Source organism: Saccostrea cucullata, unplaced genomic scaffold, assembly GCF_032062105.1.
Source record: "Saccostrea cucullata isolate Sc308-1 unplaced genomic scaffold, CSIRO_AGI_Scuc_v1 ctg169, whole genome shotgun sequence".
Taxonomy (NCBI): Eukaryota; Metazoa; Mollusca; class Bivalvia; order Ostreida; family Ostreidae; genus Saccostrea; species Saccostrea cuccullata.
This window is the reverse complement of record NW_026933727.1, coordinates 1150-23707: the sequence shown is the minus strand read 5'-3', so window position 1 is coordinate 23707 and position 22558 is coordinate 1150. Positions and strand designations below refer to the sequence as shown.

Below are 22558 nucleotides of genomic sequence, written 5' to 3'. Positions count from 1 at the left end.
TTGCAAGAGCAGCACAAATTGTTCGGCGGAATATGTTTGAGGACAGTAAACTTTTTACTGGGTTCCAAGCAGGATGTCAACAAGACTCTGTGCCACCCACTTTACTGGCTCTTATCAATATGATACTTGAGGGTCCGAGCATCAGTGATCAGATTAAAGAGCAAACGCCTGCTACGCTTTCTATAGCCCAGCTGTTAAAGTTAAACAGCGTCAAACATAAACGGGGAATTTTAAAACCCTCAAGCGTTAGAAACAGCACTGCTCAGGAGACGCCAGTTCCTGTTTATACTGGTCTGATGCTGCACTCTCAGACTCGAAATAAAGAACTTATAGACAGACTGTCTCACTTGGGAATGAGCATCTCATATGATCCTGTTCTCAGACTGTCAGCTCAAATTGCAAACAGTATATGCAATCTTTATCGAAGAGAACAAGTTGTATGTCCTCCTAAGTTGCGAGGAAGGGTGTTTACATCAGCTGCTATTGATAACATTGATCACAACCCGAGTTCAACAACATCTAGAGAGTCATTCCACGGAACAGGTATTTCGCTTATCCAGCATCCCCGTTTTGATGGTGAAGGAATAGATAGGACTATTGTCATTGATAAGGAATCTGCAGATTCACATTCCAAATCACTGAATCATCTGCCACACTTTTACACTGATGTTTTTCCAGTCACAAGCAGCATTAAAAATCAACCTGTTCCTTCTACTAGTGTAACGACCTTAAACAGGGATGGCCTCAAGCAGTATGTAAATGAAGAGTATTTGTGGCTTGATCATGTTCGAAAGGTTCTGAAAAATGATCCATGCGAATCAGAGACATTTGATAATACAACATGGGCGGCATATCATTCTAGTCAACAGCCTCAAACAGATCTGCCCACATGTACCAGTGCCTTGCTTCCTCTATTTTCCGAAAGTGCCCATACAGTAGCAATGGTCAGGCATGCAATGGATGTAATTTGGAGAGCGGTGGAATATCTGAATCCAGGACAAACGCCCGTAATTGCTTTTGATCAGCCACTTTATGCCATGGCAAAAGGAATCCAGTGGAAATTGCCAGAGAAATATGGAGAACATAAGATTGTTATAATGTTTGGTGGCCTTCATATTGACATGGCTGCTCTGAAAATTCTGGGCGATTGGTTGCAAGGCAGTGGGTGGGTACAAGCTCTGATACAGGCGGATATTGCGACACCTGGAATAGCCGACTCATTCTTACATGCATCCCATGTTTCTCGTACAAGGAGAGCCCACGAGGTTTCCGTCTCTGCCTTGTATATACTTCAGCAGCAAGCTCATGACTCTTATCGTTTAACTTGTTCAGACGAGGGAAACGAAATCCTAGAGTTTAAAGACTGGTGCAAACATAGAGCTCAATCCTGCCCTCATTTTCAGTACTGGTCAATTGTTATGGAACTTGAGCTGTGTGTATTGACTTTTGTTCGATCTCAGCGACTTCGATCATTTCCGATGTATCTGGAAGCTCTTACAGAGCTAGCAACTTGGTTCCATGCCTTAGATCACTCCAATTATGCAAGATGGATTCCTGTTCATCTCAGGGACATGGCGGAACTCCCTACAAAACACCCTGAAATAAATCAGGAATTTAATGATGGAAATTTCACAGTGCAAAAAACCAAGCGCCTTTTCTCTGCTATTCCCATCGACCAGGCACATGAACAAAACAATGCGTATATCAAGGACGACGGAGGAGCAATAGGTCTTACTAATAACCCTCCAGCCCTTCTTCGATGGATGATATCTGGGCCAGAGATTGCGAGATTGATACAGGAGTTTCAAGATGAACAACCCAACAGGAGAGGGTCAGATGATACCCGTCATCATGATCAAACACCTAGTATACAGGCTTCGTTTGCTAAAGATGTTCGCTCTCTTGTCTGTGTGATCAATGACCTTGGCAATCCTTTTGAAGAATTAAGTAAAGATCTTCTAGTTCTAGATACAAAGGAACTTGCAGACCAATCTGCAGTAAGCGCAGTACAATGTATAAAGAGGGTTGGAATTGATAAATTTGCAGAGTTTTGCAAAGAACGTCTCATTAACAGGTCAAGACCAATCGATGATATTATTCATCGCAATAAGCTGAGCTTATTCAAAAACACAGGCAGTTTAAAATCCAGTAAAAAGAAAGAGGATGTAACTTTACACAAATGTGATGTGGCCCTCTTTTCTAGACTTTACATTGGTTGTCAAAACAGACAAGGTAACCTTAGAGAATTCTTTCGACATGAGAATCCACTATGCCCGCCTTCACTCTCTGATGGATGTAACATCCACCTTGGAACTAAGAGTGACCTTCTTCAGTGCTTGGAAGAATATGACAAGGAACAGTCTGAGCCTCCATTGACAAGCTGTATAATTCTGGATGGTTCAGTTGTTGTTCAGATGCTTAGGCCAGGTACTGCTAAGACCTTTGAAGATTATGCTCATCAGAACTTCATTCCATATATTTCCTCACAGTTTCTAAACGCTTCGCGTGTAGACCTGGTATGGGACAAATATATAGACAATTCATTAAAAGGTACCGCTAGAGCAAAGCGAGGCAAGGGTGTACGAAGACGTGTGACTGCGGAGTCAACAGTACCTAGAAATTGGCAAGATTTTCTCCGGGTAGACAGCAACAAGACTGAACTTTACAGATTCCTCTCAAGATCTCTCATTAGGAATTTTGAAGAAGGTGTCAACCAAATAGTTATCACCGATGGTGAATATGTTCTTTCAAAACCCCAAATACAAGATGTCGATTCGATTTCTCCATGTAATCACGAGGAAGCAGATAGCCGAATGTTGTTACATGCAGCACATGCATCTCGCCAAGGCCATAACAGAATACTGATCCGCACTGTTGACACTGATGTGGTGGTCCTGGCTATGTCCGTGGTGCAAAGTTTGAACGCAGAGACGGAACTATGGATAGCCTTTGGAACTGGAAAAAAATTCCGTCACTTGGCAGCCCATGTAATTGCACGTGGCCTTGGGCCCAGAAAAGCTTTGGCACTTCCAATGTTTCATGCGCTGACCGGATGTGACACAGTGTCCAGCTTTGTTGGGCATGGCAAAAAAACTGCATGGAAAACTTGGAAGGCCCTACCTGAGCTCACTGATGCGCTTGTTAAATTAGTTTGTGCACGAACTAACATACCGAGCGAGGTTATTCAAACCATTGAAAGATTTGTCATCCTTCTCTATGACAGGACCAGTACATGTACATTACATTAACCAAGCTCGACAAAAGATCTTTGCAAGGAAACCAGATGTTAAACTAATTCCGCCGACTAGGGCTGCCCTAGAAGAGCATGTCAAGCGAGCAACCTACCAGGGAGGACATGTTTGGGGACAGCTACTGCAACCAAATCCATTATTGCCCTCCCCTATCGAGTGGGGCTGGATTTTGACAGATGGTCTGTATGAGCCCCAATGGACAACACTGCCGGAAGCCTCCAAAGTCTCTTATGAGCTAATAAGATGCAATTGTGACTTAAAAAAGAAAGGATGTACGTCAAAAAAGTGTAGCTGCAAACTTTCAGATCTCAAGTGCACTAGCATGTGTGGATGTGAAGGGGCATGCTGAGAGTCAGGACAAACGACGTTTTTTCAAAGCTTTTATTGTGGTCGCCTGATATTGTCTTACTTATGTAAACATGTTGTCTTTAGTCTGTTTCATTACTTAACAGTACATGCATTTATAATTAACCATAGGATAAGTGACGTTGGGTGGTGTTTTGTGAATTAGGAAATGTTTTAAACCTGTGCACGATGAAACAAAATAAATAGATGTTTTGAGTCGAAGGAGGCGTTGGCATAAATAAAGATCCAACACTTAAAAATAGATTGTGCCGAGTATGGGTTTTTTGCATACACACACCTAACACCACACGCCAAACAGCACTTGATGACGTCATAGTACTAATGAAAAATTCTGGAAGGGACATATAATGCTCATGAATAAACATATTTAAATCATAGAGAATATGCACATCAAATGCAAAAAGTACATATGCATGTGCTTGAAATGATCAATAATGAGGGAAAAGTGGTTATGTTTTTTATTATTTTATTTCATTCAAAGCATTTTATTTTTCTTTAAAAGGTCCAGAGAGTGTTTTTTTGTTTTTATTTACCATGATAATCACTTATTTCGAAAGTGATGTAGGTAAATTTCAAATATAACGAAAAATTCTGGCGGCCATTTTGTAAAATGGCTGTCATGTCCGCCATGGCGTGATTCTGCGATGGCCCAATATCCAGATTTGTTCAGACAAGAAATGTCTATATTTGTACAAAAATTGGTGCTTTTATCATAAAATGCACAATAGGTTGTCTATGCCGCCTGACTAATGTATAAATGATTAATAATATTGTATGAGTAAAATGTGGCATTTTCTGTATACAGGGGATATCCTGTACATGTAAAAATTTTTTTTTTTAACGAATTCAAAAATATTTTTTAATTAATCATCTTGATTTTTTTTTTACCTGTATGATGAACACAACAAAGGAGAGGTAATTAGTAGAAATATGGATTATGGGTGTCAAAACTTTGTTGAAGACCAGTCTGCATGCCATATTGTTTATTATCTGCCATAAATGATCTTGAACAGGGGAGACTACTCCTGAAATCAAAGAAATTATAGTAAAAAATGAGAGTTATCTGGTCTCTTTAGGTCTCAATACAAGGATTTTACTTCACTATTTGTTACTATAATTAATGTAGCATTAATTAATTTTATTAATTAACTAGACATTCCTCGGCCCACGCCTCGCCCAATATGTATTTTTTCAAGTACCCAACATATTTCCGTATTACCCCTCTAAGTGTCTACATAAGTAATAATATTGCGATTACCTCGCAGTTATCTAACTTACTACCGCTCTTTTGCAAGGGAGTCGTGAAAGCTCTAAATCTGGCAAGATTTCTGGGGCACATGGCATTGTTTACAGTAGAGACAATCGAATGATTCGAGCAATTTTATGCCTAAAGTGCAATGTATTGCCGGGGATTGAACTCCAATTAGTAGATTGTTAAATAAGGAATGTTTAGAATATTTTATTTGCTTAAAATGTGATGATTTTCAATGAAAATTCAATAAGAGTCCGCATAGTTAGAAAATATCATAAAAAATGTAACATTTTAGGATTAGCTCCTCTCAAAAATTAATTAGGCTGGACTTCAGCGATTTTATAGCATTAAGGTATATCATTGAGTTTTTTTACTTATCTGTCCTTATAAATTCTACAATGATCGATCTTGCATTGTATTCAATAGCACATTTGCCCAAATCCAGCACACATTTCCTACCTCCACCTACTACCATCACAAAATAGTTCTGCTAAGTTACATGCAAGTAATCAAGATATCAAGTATTTTCTCTACCTCTGAATTATCTCCCCCTGGAAGAGAATGAAACCATTTTGATTTCCTTTTTCCCATGGATGCATGCTTAAATGTTGCAAATTTTGTTGAATTATGCCAAGTGGTTCTGTAAAAGAAGACGAAAAATTACTTAACTGGTATTTTTAAAATTTTACAATAACACAGCTAACAATTTTTGATCAGAAGAGCTCAATCCGGTGTTACATCAAGTGATCAAGCTAAAAAATGACACTCACTGCTCAATGGTCAAAATTTGATTGTCAATGCATTTTACTTATAGCTCAAAAAAATTAATTAAAAATAACACATTAATGCAATTCATACCTGAAAATCATTTTGGTTTCTTTGAAGGTTCTCCTAAGTACAGGAACTGCAATCATCAGTTCAAACTTCCAGTCCTCCAACATAGAGATCAGAATCCACAGGAATTCATTGCAGTTTCAGTAATGGATATTAATTTTATACCTATCAAGGTCAATTCCTTTGGAATCATTAAATCATTGCTTTGCTTTGAATCCTTTAAGCCTATTTGATCAGAGAACACGTACCAGTAAAATATGTACAATACTGACTATAATCAGCCTTACAGATTGGAATGTCCAGCTAGAATCACCACTGTTATGTCACATCCATCACTTGAATGTTTAACCAATCAGATTAAAGCACTGTCCATCTAGAATCACCACTATTATGTCACATCCATCACTTGAATGTTTAACCAATCAGATTAAAGCACTGTCCATCTAGAATCACCACTATTATGTCACATCCATCACTTGAATGTTTAACCAATCAGATTAAAGCACTGTCCAGCTAGAATTACCACCACTGTTTTGTCACATCCATCACTTGAATGTTTAACCAATCAGATTAAAGCACTGTCCAGCTAGAATTACCACCACTGTTATGTCACATCGATCACTTGAATGTCTAACCAATCAGATTAAAGCACTGTCCAGCTTGAATTACCACCACTGTTATGTCACATCCATCACTTGAATGTTTATCCAGTCAGATTTAAGCACTGTCCAGCTAGAATTACCACAAATGGAAAGTGAGTGCAAGGTCTGCATGCTGGTCACAACCTAGGAGTGTAAAAATCTCTAAAACAAATTTTTATGTACACTCCAAAAACAGCAGATGAGCAGGTAAACTTCACTGCTGTGCACCACTCAGTAGTTTATTGGTCCATGTGTAGCAGCGGGAATTCTATTGTATATCCTGGCAGGTCTGAAATAGTTTATGAAGATTTTGTCTCACTTATTAATAACCAAAATGGCAACTGCATGAAATTAAAGTGTACATTGCAAAACTGTGGTGATCTATATATAAGTCAGAGTAAATAAAAGGAATTACATGTAAGTATGTTACCTATAAGCCAGGACATGAAGACTACACTGCAACCTTTCCTCCACCAGAGACCATCATTAGAGATGAAGAGGTGGACTGCAAAGAGAATTGGAAAGCTGCTGTTAATTAAGTGATGACTTCCTCTAGGCTTTAGCCGTTTCACCAGTAATGGAGCTGCTGTTAATTAAGTGATGAAAGTCCTTCAGGCTTTAGCCATTTCACCAGTGATGGAGCTGCTGTTAATTAAGTGATGAAAGTCCTTCAGGCTTTAGCCATTTCACCAGTAACGGAGCTGCTGTTAATTATAGTGATGAAAGTCCTTCAGGCTTTAGCCGTTTCACCAGTGATGGAGCTGCTGTTAATTAAGTGATGAAAGTCCTTCAGGCTTTAGCCGTTTCACCAGTAATGGAGCTGCTGTTAAATATAGTGATGAAAGTCCTTCAGGCTTTAGCCGTTTCACCAGTGATGGAGCTGCTGTTAATTAAGTGATGAAAGTCCTCTAGGCTTTAGCCGTTTCACCAGTGATGGAGCTGCTGTTAATTAAGTGATGAAAGTCCTTCAGGCTTTAGCCGTTTCACTCAGTGATGGAGATTAAGTGCCAATTGCATCCTGGGAACATCTGAAAGATGTGAAAGACATAAGAATGTGTCCATGATAAAAATCCAAAAGACTTGAATTGTTTCTTTTGCAAAAAAAAAAAGATTAGAAAGACTGTTAATTAAGATCCATTCAACAGTCATATTTTGATTCAGAAGAACAAGTATGTTAGCCATAAGATAATTAATGCAGGTTATTTGACTACCATCCAAAACTTTTGTGCAATACACTGTGTATGAAAATTGCTTCAAACACTACTTTAAAACCTTTTCTTTGTTGGAGCGTACATGGTTTGTTGCTGTCGGTTCCATTGTCAGCTGCTACCAAGGACAGGGCAAGAAGTCCTGTCATCTTCCTAGCTTTCTCTTCCTGAAGTGAACCAAAAAGCAATAAGTGGAAATCTTAAGTGTGCCTAGTGTCTTTGAGGATCTAACAAGAAAAAAGAAGATAAATGACTGAAAAAATGATTCCAAGGACCAAATTTAGAAGACATGGTCAGAAAGTCTGAATTTGTGAATATTAGGCAAATCAATAATCAAATCCAAAAATTACTGCACTACAGTACATATATATTAGAAAATTGAAAAAAAGACATAAAGTTGCACATGCACTCACTGAATATTGGGTACATCTGAGCTTTCGCATTGTGATTCTGTAGTAGCCTGTGTTGTGAATGGTATAATTATATCAAGTGGTTCCTCATCTAAAACAACAACAAATCATAAATGAAACGATCAGAACATGTATGTTTGTACATGATAATTTAATTGCATAAAAAGTTAAGTTGTTAATTGTAGATACTGGCCAGGGGCATAGATCCTGTATAGGCAATTTACGTGAGTCGATGAAATTTTAATCTAATACACATTAGATAACAGGTATTAATTGCTAGCTATATATAATTAATATTGCAATACATTTTTTCAATTGCCTCCATGGGGATGATTTATACAATACAAGGGGTGATCAAAAAGTTTGCAAACTATCTTTATATCTACAAAACCACAATTCAGATTAGAATGAAATTTGGTACACACGTCATATACATACACAAGTTCTATAAATAGCATATGCTGCATAAAGTTTTGCTCCTTGTTTGTGACATCACAATGTGAAAATGACATCACTATGTAGGTCACCTGTGACGAAAAATGGTTGTCTCAGTCGTATTCGTTCAACAAACAACTGTACAATTTATTGCATACAAGTATCTTAGAAACCCCTTGCCGTAGCATATAATAATTTGTAAACAATCTATTAAGACAATTTAATGACTCCCTATAAATTCAATCAATGATTGGATTGATCATTTTAGTGAAGGAAGGCAGATGGTTAAAAATGATACGTCCCGGTACGAAAGTTCGAGGCGGAATAGGCACGGCTTGGGCACGGCTAAGACACGGAATCCGCACGGGTTTTTAAAAAGCCGCACGGGTTCTGCAAGTCTAAGACACGGACACGGCTTCCGTGTCTGAAAATGAGGAATCCTTTATACTCACAGAAACCCGTGTGGAGGCACGGAATCCGTGTCCCAGGGAGACAGTTTTTAACTCAGGCCGGTTTTGCTTCAAACTATTTATTATATCTCACGGCTTTTTACTGAGTATGCTCAATCATAACTTCCTTTATTTGAATATTAAATTGGAGGGATTCATGGTCATTGAGCTAAGTCAATGTGTCTTTTTGCTCTATTTAAAGGACATTTAACTAATAGACGTCAGTTGGAATTGTATTTATGTCAGTCTGGGATAATTTCTTTACTTTTGAACTAAATGCAGTAATTAAGTGTAATCTACAATAAATAAGTCAATTTTTCAATTTTCATGATTATCTTCTGTATTGCAATGTTGACAATGAACATGATGAAAAAGTTTAGGTTTATTTGAATGACTTTAGTTGGACTTTCACTAATCCTTTATAGTATATTTTATGTCAGTCATCACTGTACGTGATAGTGAAAGTTTTATTTAAACTAGATTCTTTCTCAGATTTGCAAACTTAGCTACTAGATTAAATTACAATTTAAAATATGTACATTGTCCTTAACAGAAAGTAAATGGACACATTCAAATAAGATTTTTAACTTTTGAAATTCTAAAACTAAGCATTAATGTAAAGCAATGTGAAGTTAGTTTGGTTTCAGTCACCATTTTGGCATCCACAGTTATATCAGGGGGTTCTCTAAAGGCCATGACCTAGATCTAAACAAATGCACAGATCCCATGACTCCTTATATGGTATACGGCACGGCTTTTTCGACACGGGTTTCCAAAAAAAACGTGTCTCCATATATGGAAAAGGACACAGGTTTCAGACACGGTTTTACAGAACCCGTGAGTCCATATATGGAAACTAGCACAGCTTTCTGACACGGGTTTTGTAAAACCGTGTGATCTCATTTAAATATTTCGGCCAATATCCCGTGCTGTGTCTGTGCCTCGACCACTTTTAGGCAAGGCTTTCCATATACATACTTTACATAGGAGCACGGAATGCAAAAAGCACGGGTTTCTGGAGACAGAATCTGTGCCTAAGCCGTGTCTAAGCCGCCCGGACTGTTTGGTACGGGCATGTTGCTCTCACTGAGTGAAAGCAAGTTTGAAAAGATAATATGTGTTTTTAATTAAGCAATTTGCTATTATAGACCTCCCATTAACACTTTGAAAAATAGTTGAATATTTGAACAATAGTATAATTATTAAATACCTAAGATATCCTTTACTTTAGATTTTAAACATATTAGATAATTATGATGAAAAGGAGGCACCCATTTTCTATCCACCTTGAATAAACGTCTCTTCCGAGACAGAAGATTTGTGTTTTGATTGGTCGCCACGCTTATTTTTGGAAAAGATATTCTTATCTACCCATTCTGTTGTCGAATTTTGACCATTTCTAACAAATGAAGTGTTCTTGTTATGAAAATTAACTTACATGGAAAGAAATTAACCCTTTGTGTGCGGGAACCCAATATATTGGGTCTGACGTCACAAACGCTACCGTGCGGGAACCCAATATATTGGGTCTGAGTGTGGAATTAGCGCTTCGTAACATAAAACGTTGTATAAAACGTATAAATGAGTTGTGAATTACTAAGAATCTATCAATATGCATTATAAAACCATAATACATTGAAAAATAGGTAATTAAGATGTGAAAATATGCGAATTATTTTTGAAATTGTGATTTAAAGTGAAGGTGTTGGCGTTTGTTACGAAGAAAGTCAGTCCGCTATTTTTGGAAACAGGGAAAAAACGCGCATGTAATAGGGGCAATCCGGGTAATTCCGGACAATCTGGGTCATGTCTAGATGTAAAGATTATCTAATAAAGAAAAACATTGATTTGACTAAGATGTTATGTGATGTCTTTGGAAACAGCTTTTGACAACAGAGTGCGATCGATCTCATCTTCGAATTATCTCCCTTTGTTTTTTATAAGACGGATTTCACACAGCTGGTGAAATGGGGTAAATCCGGACGACATGGGGTAATTCCGGACAAAGGTTGGGGTAATTCCGGACGAGAAGATAATATACATAAATAAATAACAATATAGTATAAAATAGATTTTAAAAAGTGCGCAATCGGCCGAAAAGGTGAGGGAGTAACACCCCCCCTCCCCCGAGCGGGAGGTATTACGACTTTAATAAAGTCCATGATCATTTATTTCTATATGGCGTTCATTCCCTTTGTATACGTCACCACCTTATACTGATCCTTTGTAAATCCATTTGTTTTCTATGTGTATTTTTTTCTCAAATATTTGCGTTTAAAAACAGAGATCCAACGTTACTGTGAATATAAACCATGGTTATTGATTTTGCATTGTAACCATCACCAATGTTTTATATTTTGATATTTACATGTTGTACAGATATAACATGATTGATATTTTCTAAATAAACAACAAAACTTACAGTTATTAAAATCTTTTTTTTTTCTCTACTGCCAAACATAACAAAATTTTGATATCAACTGTCAAAGGCGTGACTCATTTTTTAGTTTTAAACTTAAATCACGCTAATTAATAACATTAATAACAAAACTCATTTAATTCAACAAAATAACAACAGTCATTTTATTTTGGTTTTTTACTCTTCAATGCTCGTTCTAGCTTTTTATTTTCTTTTTCTTGTTTCTTCAACGCGACCAATCTCTTCTCTTCGACTATTTCTGCACTAGTCAGGAGCCTGTGTCCAGTTTTCCTTGGTGTAACTAAAGAATTGGCCGATGCGTTTTGTACAGAGCTGATGATCTTTGGTGGAAGAAACAATGTGTTTATTTCTTCACTCCATGCGTTACCTACAGAAGCTGTTTCCATTGCGTTGGGGATAATTGCTACTCCACTACTGTCAGGTGAAAATATCTCGCACTGACCTGAACTGATAAGATCTAGAAGTAAGGATGGATCCTCAATCGTTGGAGGTTGAGAATTCGCATCGCTGACAGAACGGCTTTCAAGAGGGGTTCGTGGTGCAATTGCAAGATTGGTTGGTTCAGGCGGATTGGTATCGTTTCCTGTTGGTGTGAGCTGCACATCTGTCGGACGAGATGGAGACATCATTTCACTTGGGACTGCTGATGGATCAAAAGGGAAAATTCCACACGCCCGAAAACCTGCAGTAATATTGGAAACAGTGAGGGCAGCGTCCCATGCTTTCCGGAATATTCCAGGAAATGTCCATTTATTGACAGCATTCAGTGAGTTTTGTGCGAGGTAATCTGAGCATACTGTATTATACGCCGTGTTTAAGGGCCCAAATACTGCTCTATCCAGAGGTTGAAGCACGTGGGTTGTGTGTGGAGGTAGGCTTACGATATGAATATTTTCCTGTATGGCCATTTCCAAAATTGCGAGCGTCTCATGCGATGAGTGCCCATCCAGTATCAACAGCTGGGGTCTGGCAGAGCCGCAATGCTTAAGGAATATATCTCTAAACCAAATTTCACCTAACGCGTCTGTCATCCATCCTTTGTCCTGGAAACTCCACATGCTGCCTACGGGACTCTGCTCTGTATTGAATCCATGCAAAGACTTCGAGGTCTTTCCTTTTACAATAAACATGGGTGGCATGGATATTCCGAGTGCGTTCACGCACGCCATGATAGTGACATTGGTCCGATTAGATGTAGTACGACCAACAACATTCCTGGCACCTTTGAGTGCTAGTACCTTGACAGGATCATGTTCGAATTGTTTCCCTGTCTCGTCACAATTCCAGATTACTGCAGGGCTGTTTACAATGTCCAAATTATGTAGCAAACATTGCAGGTCATCGAAGTACTTTCCAATAATTTCTGGGTTTGACATCCTAGCTCGTGTTGTTGCTAGCTTTTCTGGTTTTCGAATCGACAGTTCTGGGTGGCGCCTACGAAAACCATCAAACCAGTCCTTTCCTGGTGTCCCATTTTTGAAGGTAACTTTAATCTTTTTACTGAGTTCACCAACTCTTCGCAGCAGTTGTTTTCTCGATATACCCATACCTTGTCTTGCAGCTTCTGATACGGCTGTAGCAATTTTGTTTTCTATGTCCTTGGGGATACGCTGAGTGCGACCGGGTTTTCCTGGACTTGCATACTTTTTCTTGAAGGTATCTGACAAAGTTGATTTGGGCACTCCATATATCCGCTCTGCTTCTCTGATAGATTCCCCATTTTGCACAGCTTTTAATGCATCTGCCACCTTCTGGGGATCATAAGCATTTTTCTTTTTCCTCTTATAAACTCTGGGCATTCTGAAATGTTAATATATATATTTTATATTTTTCTTAAATCGATGGCATCTATCTCTGCTAGTGTATTTGTGTTAGAATGCGTGAATAATGACCACGGACGGTGAAATTTGCTGAACAGATGAACAAACATATTGTTTATGCATAGCTATCAAACGCACATGTGTACTTAGATTTGGTGTTTTATTCTTTTAGAATCATTATTTGGGATATTTTTTATCCTCTCTAACTTTTGAATTTGCTAATATTCACTTTGAATTTACTATTCCACATACGATTTTCCCCCAATCATTTATATTGATCCAGAAATTTCAATAAAGGGGAAATCCCCGTAAAACCAATAAATTTAGCTATTTTGTGTTTTAAATCTTAAGTTTCACTACCATTAGTTTGTAACTTTCTGGCGGCCCCCTCACCCCATGCAATCCGTAAATGATCACTGCACTAAATCAAATACCCCCCCCCCCCCTTTCCCCCGCCATAAATAAATAAAATAGAAAAATAATAATACTTCTTTATTTTGACATAAATTTTATGAAATCTTTTCATTTGATAGAAACTGTGACAGGTTTTTCATTTTATTTCAAATGAAATGCCATGATCAGTCAAGAACTTTGAAGCTGCTTCTTTCTGGGTCTCATTCAACTTGCACCCTATATTGCATCGTTGTTGTGGACCAACACGCTGCGAAACTACAATGGGGTCTTCTTTTGGCTTCAGCATCCAGGTCTTTGAAATGTTCATGCTCATAAGTCTAGATATGACGACGGCATTTTCCCTTTTAAGGTATGCTTTTCTTGTGCTGTTGTCATCCAAAACTGCGACAGCATTAGCGTCTTTGGGGTTATTTTCTTCTCTCCTTAAATAATACCCCGCTCCGACATGAAGGTGCCTTGCACCCCAGTGGTGCATACCGACAACCCATACACTAGGAATGACCAAGATAGGCATGCTAGAGTAAGAAAAATATTGTTGATAATCACACAAAAATCCAGTATATTAAAGTAACAGTGGAAAAAGTGCCCTTCCCCACCATCCCCGAAAAAATAAAACCCACAATGGGTGCAATTCGGTAATATGATTAAATTGATGTGCCTCTGATTTGGTTAAATATAGTGATTATGAGTATTTGTTCATATGTTCAGCAAATAACACCACCTATATTTGTCATTTCGTGACGAATTTGTGTGTCCGGAATTCCCCTAATATGTTATTTTTAGGTGGGGTAATTCCGGACACTAGCATTTTACTCGGGTGAAAAGTTTTGGTGTAAGATGATACAAAATCTATATTATTTTAAGTTTCCCTGATGACTTTATATCCAGAATCCATAACAACTCAACACTACTTACCTCTACGAAGATAAAACGGCTTAATTCAAAATCGGGTACTCTTTGTTTATATTCCCGCGGCCAACGATACTGAGGAAAGTGAAAGTAGAGTGATTCTGATATGACGTAATTGTTTTCTTTTAATTTGTTTTATACATTTATAAAATATATTTGGAACCCTGAAAAGGATGTTTGACACTAAAAACACATCAGAATGAAGACGAATTTGTTTTTTTAAATTATAAAACAGTATGTTGTTTATGGTAGATGACTTCGTCCGGATTTACCCTGTGTCCGGAATTACCCGGATTGCCCCTAAATATCTACTAACTAGCTCTAACATAATGAAAAATAAAGAAATAAATCCCCAGAATAGTCAAATATTAATAATTCTAATAAATTTGAGCTAGTAGACATAAAATTACATAGAAATTGTCGATATTTTAGCAGAAAACTTTGGTTAACTTGACTTGACCTTAACCTTGCGAAGTTCTTCCTGTTAAAACGAAAGTAGGGTGCACATGCTACAGAACTTCAGTCTGAAGCATATCGAGAGCTTATATGGTCGGTAAAGTTTTATATTTTGGGCATAATGTGGTTATTATTTGTTTATTTGGGGTTTTGTAAGTAGACATACATTACATCGTCTACATGAAAACAATAATGCACGAGATTGAACCTGGCAAGTCACAGACGTTTTTCTCTTCCTCAGTGGCTGTGCACGTTGTTTACATACGTAAATTAAGCTTTGCTTTTAAATAAAGGTTTGCAAAAAAAAAAAAAAAAAAAAAAAAAAATTTGAAACATCTTGTCAATTAAGAGTATTTGTTTTTTTTTTTTAACAATGAATAAACAAATATTTTTTTTTAATCTAAAAACGCATTTAAAAAATGTTGAAAGATAAAAAAAGGTTTCACCTAATAAAAAAAATAAATGTAGAGGGTCTTCAGTGGCGGATCCAGAAGTTCATGTGGGGGGGGGTTTGAGGCCCAAAGGGCCGAAGGGGGAGGGTATGGGAGGGGGTGTCCCCCTCCCATAGGCGGGGGTTTAGTTTTAAATGGTTCTAAATGGTACATTTTCCAGCATTTTGGGGGTACTTTTTTTTTTTTTAGCTTTTTAAAGACCGATCATCACAAATTTTTAATAAAATATTTTCAATTTAATTTAACTTTAACACAAGAATTAAGACTGCTTTAAAAAAAATGTTAAATCTGACAATTTTAGGAATGCAAGCAGTTGACTTCAAGTTGTCTTAGTCTACTTTAAATGCACCAACAATTAATTTAGTCCTATGTCAAGCTGACTTCCAAGATACAACTAATGTGCAAAATTTTTGAACAATAAAAAATTAAAAATTGAATTCTTTTCAGAATACCTAACTTGTGCTTTTCAACTTAATACTTGAGTATATATACTGTCAATATGATATGGAATATAAACACACGTGTACAATTAATGAAAATTCAAACTGAAGAAAAAATTAACATAAACTGGAGAATCTGTCAAAAGTAGAGGGGTTTGCTAAGCCAACCAAGTTTTGTAAAAAAAAAAATTATAATAATTCAATTTTAAAACGGTAAAAAAACCTGAATAATAGTTTATTTATAGTTTTAAAAACATGCATTTTATCAGCAAAAGAATATTACTGAGCAGCACTGTAACTATGCAGTTTTCTGTTGTTGATACCTGACTGCATTGTACTGTGACCTTGTGACTTCACTAGATGCATGGACTACCCGATGTCTATGAGACACTCTCTCTGTTGATTACCTGTGTATTGTGTGCGTTCAAGCGGAAAGTGATTTCCTGTTACGTATAGTTTGATGTATATTTCACAGTTGGACAAACAAAGGATTCATGTTTGAGTCTTATCAATGCAACAAAATGATAAAATGACACTTGTAAAAAAAAAAATTCAATGAGCGGGGGGGTTTTCCCGAACCCCCCCAAACCCCCCTGAATCCGCCCTTGGTCTTGAACACTGTAGCAAATTTTCCGATGAGTGATTGCATTAATAAGGAAGTGCAAAAGAGATATATAGAGAATATATTCTTGTGATCAAGCAAAATTAATTCATGATGCATGAAGGTATTCGAAATATACACAATATGAATTTAAAAGAGTCAATTAAGTGGTCCTAATTACACCTTAAATTTCTGGTTTAAAGCTGCTTTTTTCCCCATCTATTTAGGAAAACTTTCAAATATTTTTTTATAACAGTATATATGATATATTGTAAAATTTTTATTTAAAATTAAAAAAATAATTAAACTTGATATTTTCTAGTGTCTTTAAATGTAAGCTAGTTCTCTACACTAAAAGTGAAGTTTACTTTAAAAAATCCAGATGGTATTGAGAAGAACAAAAAACATAATGTTTCAGAAAAGATGCATTCAAACATGTGCATATACATGAAAATGGTAAAAAGTAATGAAAAATTTTTGAAGTGCTGATTTTCCCTGAAATGACTGTCATTTGTTTAAACTGTGGTATTTGTTTTATTTCAGTAAGTAATAAAAATACCATTTTTATTTCCTTGATGAGGATTAATCATTATAATATAGACTCTCAATAATTTCAAAACCAAAATATGTTCCGGGATGTTTGGTATCTTAGAGTTAGATTTCTTCAAGGCTTTTACATATTACTCTATTTTGCATGGAACCTAATCACTAAGTGAAAATAATTGGTACATGTATCAGAATTTTTTTTTCTAAATCAAGTATAAGTTTATGTATCAGGGAGACATTTTCTTTTTCTTTAAAATAGACTTTTGCTTGAATGAAGCATGTGGATTAAATTGTACATTTCCCCTACTTTTTATTTCTATTTTATTAAAACCAAAAACAGTGAGACTGCCCCAACCTATACATGCACACTCAAAATTATAAAATTCACTGGTTAAATAAAGGGTAACTCTACAGTTTAAAATTAATGCCCTGTTCACACGGAGAGTTTAATTTGAATTAAACATAAAGTTACTGTGAATTAGCTTCGCTTAGCGTTCACACGGAAAATTTAATGCAAATTAGTTTACCGTAATTCGAATTAGTTTACTGCACATTAAATTACTTCGCATTAGCTCCGTGTTAATGCTAAGCGAAGCTAATTCGAATTAAATTTTGACGCATGCGTAAAGCCAGAATTTAGTCACAGGACACGTGTTGGTGGTTAGATATAGGTATTTGTGCTATATTTGGTTCAAAAATTGAGGGAAAGTATGTTAATCACTAAAATCAATGAATACCTGTAGCCACTACATGATGAATCAAATGGATGGCTCTGCATACATGATGTGATTTACAAATGACGTCATAATAGACTTACTTATGCCTGACTGTAGAAGTAAAATTTTTATTCGCATTAGTTTACTTCGCATTAGCTGTCGTGTGAACGCAATTTGATTCGCATTAATTTGATTCGCATTAGTTTACTTCGCATTAATTTACTGCGAATTAAACTTGTCGTGTGAACAGGGCATAAGATGAAAAGTCATTTTTTTAGGCATAAGAAGGAGATCAGAGTCCTCAGAATGAGTAATTTGTGAATTGTATGGACTTGCATGTACATCTGTTCAATAAATTACAATAAAGACTGGGTGATAGAAATTGTACTTCACCTCTCAAACTCAAAAGTACACACTGTACATGTTTTTACCTATTAACATGTAATATGTCCTCTAGTTTACAAGTTTATAAGGCCCAAGAAGCTTCTACATTCCATCCCTTCTAGATATGTAAGATAGGTACATTTGATATAAGAGATAATCATATATGCCTGAATGAATACAGTAAAAAAGCTCAGATTTACTGCGATAATTTTTTCTAATGATGGTCAGGAAAATTTTGCAAAAATGCAAATTCCTGTACAGTTATTTATCAACAAAGATTACTTTTTGGTCTCCAAAGATATGTTTATTTTTAAATATGAAAATGTGAATAGTTACTAAGAATACAAAGAAATCCCATGGTGGAAATAAAATGTATTTCATCATTAGGAATAATATTTTATGTTGAAGTAAAAATTCAGGCACATTCAAAACTTGTGTAACAGGAAAGGAGAAAATGTGTGGTTGGACCAGGAATTGAACCCAGGAACCCTGCTTCACTAGTCAGGTGCTCTATCGAATGAGCTACCAAGGTTGATACCCATAGCACAACCATTACATATCCCTCCTTAAAATTATCTTCATCCTTGCAGACACAAACCAAATTATAGTCCCTGACAGGACTTTCACTTGCAAATCCAGAGGGGTCAATAACATCAAATCTGTAACAAGGAAGGAGAAAATGCTCGACTGGACCGTGAATTGAAGAAGGGACCCCTGCATCACTGGTCAGATGCTTTTAATTACTGACTGAGCTTACTAGGCCTACAACCATACCATTACACTTGCATAAACTTAAAATTATTTCATAATACATTGATTGATATTACATATCTGTCAACCATCATTAACTAAAATCAATTGAAACCAGAAGTCTCTGTCGAGACTGTAGCTCTACTGGTTTGTACTTATAACAAAGGATGAGAAAAGAAGCCATTGTCATTAGGGGTGAAACGATACGCCTCCATCACGGTTCGATGCGTATCGAAAAATTTGGTCTCGGTTCGGTTATTTTCGATACGATACATTTTGATAGAAGGAAACAGATTCAATGTTGTTTTATGCTACCTTTTACTTAATCTAGTAAAATAATTTATGTGCAAAATGGATAGAATGTATCAATTTAATTGATTTGACTGTTAAAAATTATTTCACAAACTTCAAGTCCAAACAAACTTACGTTTCTGAACTAATTATACAGAGAAGCATGTTTATACCTTATGCCAAACCCGAAGGAATGACGATCCCGACCGAAAAACGAACCGAACCGAAAGTAGAGATTTTGTACCGTGTATCGAACCGAAAAAAATACCGCGGTGAACCGATACCGCGGTGAAAAGTTTACTCCTAATTGTCATTAGACCGAAACTGTAGGAGGAGTAGCATTTTAAAAGTATTTCACAGAAATTTCTATTTTTAGTAACCTTGGCAACACCATTCACCGAAATCAAAAAGCGACGTGCAGAATCATGTATCTTAGTATAGTCTACTTGTGTGCCAAGTTATATTGAAATGAGACCAAAACTGTAGACAAAAGTAGAAATAGTAGCGTTTAAAAGGAATTTCATAGAAAATTCTATTTTTAGTAACCATGGCAACACCGTTCATCGAAATCAAAAAACAATGCACTATTTTATGTATCTTAGTGTAGTCTACTTGTGTGCCAAGTTATATTGAAATCAGATTAAAACTGTAGGAGGAGTAGCGTTTTAAAGGAATTTCACAGAAAATTCTATTTTTAGTAACCATGGCAACATCGTTCATTGAAATCAAAAACTGATTCATTATTTTATGCATCTTAGTGTAATCTACTTGTTTGCCAAGTTATATTGAAATCAGATCAAAACTTGAGGAAAAGTAGCATTTTAAAGGAATTTCTCAGAAAATTCTATTTTTAGTAACAACGGCAACACCGTTCATGGAATTCAAAAACTGATGCACTATTTTATGTATATTAGTGTAGTCTACGTGTTTGCCAAGTTATATTGAAATAAGACAAAAACTGTAGAAGGAGTAGCGTTTTAAAAGAATTTCACAGAAAATTCTATTTTTAGTATAAACCATGGACACACCTTTCATCGAAATAAAAAATCGATGCACTATTTTCTGTATCTTAGTGTACTTGTGTGCCAAGTTTATTGAAATCAGACCAAAACTGTAGGAGGAGTAGCGTTTTAAAGGAATTTCACAGAAAATTCTATTTTTAGTAACCATGGCAACACCGTTCATAGAAATAAAAAACCGATGCACTATTTTCTTATCTTTTGTAGTCTACTTGTGTGCCAAGTAATATTGAAATCAGATCCAAACTGTAGGAGGAGTAGCGTTTTTAAAGGAATTTCACAGAAAATTCTATTTTTAGTTACCACGGCAACATCGTTCATCGAAATGAAAATCCGATGCACTGTTAGTGTAGTCTACTTGTGTGCCAAGTTATACTGAAATCAGACCAAAACTGTAGAAGGAGTAGCATTTTAAAAATTGTTTATAGACAGACAGTAAAGACAGACGGAATTTTGGACGCCGGACGCATTACTATCGCATAAGCTCTTCTGGTCTCTGACCAGTAGAGCTACAAAAACTTGAAACTGATTTCACCAGTGACCACAATGAAGTAATTTTTGAAAACCATTATAAATGACTGTTAATGGTGCTTTTTTCTAAAATTTAAAATTCTATTTTTCCTGCCGGCAATTATTGTTTCTAGGAATAAAACTTCTAAAATAAATGCCACATTTCTTACAGAGTGAGAAGTATTGTGGGAAAAGTTTATGAATATGTTTACAATACAGATAACACGGAGAATCGCATATTCTTCAATAAAAGCACAATAAAAAAAAATTAAAGTGATATGAGAATTACTAAAAATTTAGGGCTGTTAATGGCCAGTCAAAAAATAAGACCTCAATAACTTGTGTAATTAATGTTATTTTATTTTTTAAAATTTATTTCACATATTGACTGCTTTAATTTGAAAATGAATACTAGTAACAGCAATTAGTTCATTGTTGTGCCAATTTGCTCTAGGATTTCCCGACCTCAAAAATTGCATTTTCTTTGATGATAATACTTTCTTATATAATTTGCCAATATTTCTTAAAATAATCTCTGGTTTTATATTTACAGGCTAATTGAATCTTCAATTTATACTCTTTTTAGTTAAAATCTGAAAAAAAATCCATTAACTTAAATCAGAATTCACTTAAACCTACATGAATATATCTCTTACTCAGATAAGTATACAATGACTTTTCACAACATAACGGTATATAAAACATTGACTTTATCATTGAGTTATTGTTAAAATTAATTTTTTTTTTTTACATAATATTAAATCTAAAATTGAATTTTAAAGCAATTGGTTTATTTTTTTCATCAAAGTGCAATATTTTCTTTGAAAATTATAGTTAAAAAGCTACAAAATCATTTTAAAATATATTTTCTTGAAAATTTGGTTTCCATGGCAACATAAAATATAAGATTAAAAAAAAAAATTTATCAATTAATAAAACACAACATTTGCTAAATATTTGCCAAATTTCAAGCAAATTGGTTGTCTGTCAACTTTAGATATTTGCATTTTAGTACACCACTGTGATAATTTTGTTGATATTACAAAACAACTCAGTCCTGAGGTTACAGCTTGCGTAAAACAAGTCAGCACACAAAGGGTTAATATAACACTCAGAAAAATCTTCAAAGACAATAGGGTGGAGCTTTTTTGACAGAATGCTATGGAGGGGGTCACGTGACCGCCAATATCATGTAATATAAAATATAATCAACACTGAAACCAAATATGGTTTCTTTTATGGAAGTTATTCAAATAGTTTGCGAACTTTTTGATCACCCCTCGTATATCATTGTGGAAGTAAAATATGACATTTTCTTAAAACAGGAAGTCTAAATATCTTCTACTTTTTCACTACTGTGAAATCACAAATTTTCTTCGGGGTTTAATTTTCATCATTTTCGAGGTATGAAGAGACCCACAAATTCATGTCCACAACGAAATGTAACTACTCAAAAATTCTTCATTCACGAATTCAAATCCCCACGAACCAAGTTTTTACTCAAACCACAAAAATTTGACCCCACAAAAATATCTGATTTTACAGTATATTGAAATGATTTCAAAAAATTTTTCCTGAATTTTTATTTTTACCTGTCTGATGAACACAGCAAAGGTTACACAGGTGATAGGTAGAAATATTGGTATACAGGTGTTCAAACTCTTTGTTGATGGCCTTGCAGTGAATATCCACGTACCATAGTTGAGATCTTGAACAGGGTAGATTACTCCTAAAATCATAAAATGATAAGTATGATGCTTGCACATAAACTTGAGATCAGAGAAAAGAATATGCCTCAATCATGTTGCCTTTACTTAAGAGAGAAAATTTGGGAATAATTTACATACACCTACCTCAAAATACCATTTGAATCCAAGTTGACACTTTACAGATGAAACACCATCATGAAAGTTGAAAAAGAAATTAAAAAGAAATATAATATCAAAAAGAAATTGTCAGTATAC

At 35.7% G+C, this 22558-nt stretch overlaps 1 long non-coding RNA gene across 1 annotated transcript; it reads right to left on the bottom strand.

Moving 5' to 3' along the window:
* Positions 1-7639: 7639 nt before the first annotated feature.
* LOC134239197 (uncharacterized) lies at positions 7640-22317 on the bottom strand. The gene is made up of 3 exons (XR_009986167.1): positions 22187-22317; positions 7966-8053; positions 7640-7715 (listed from the first exon to the last, which is right to left on the bottom strand). It is a non-coding gene; the product is annotated as an uncharacterized LOC134239197 (long non-coding RNA).
* Positions 22318-22558: the final 241 nt, after the last annotated feature.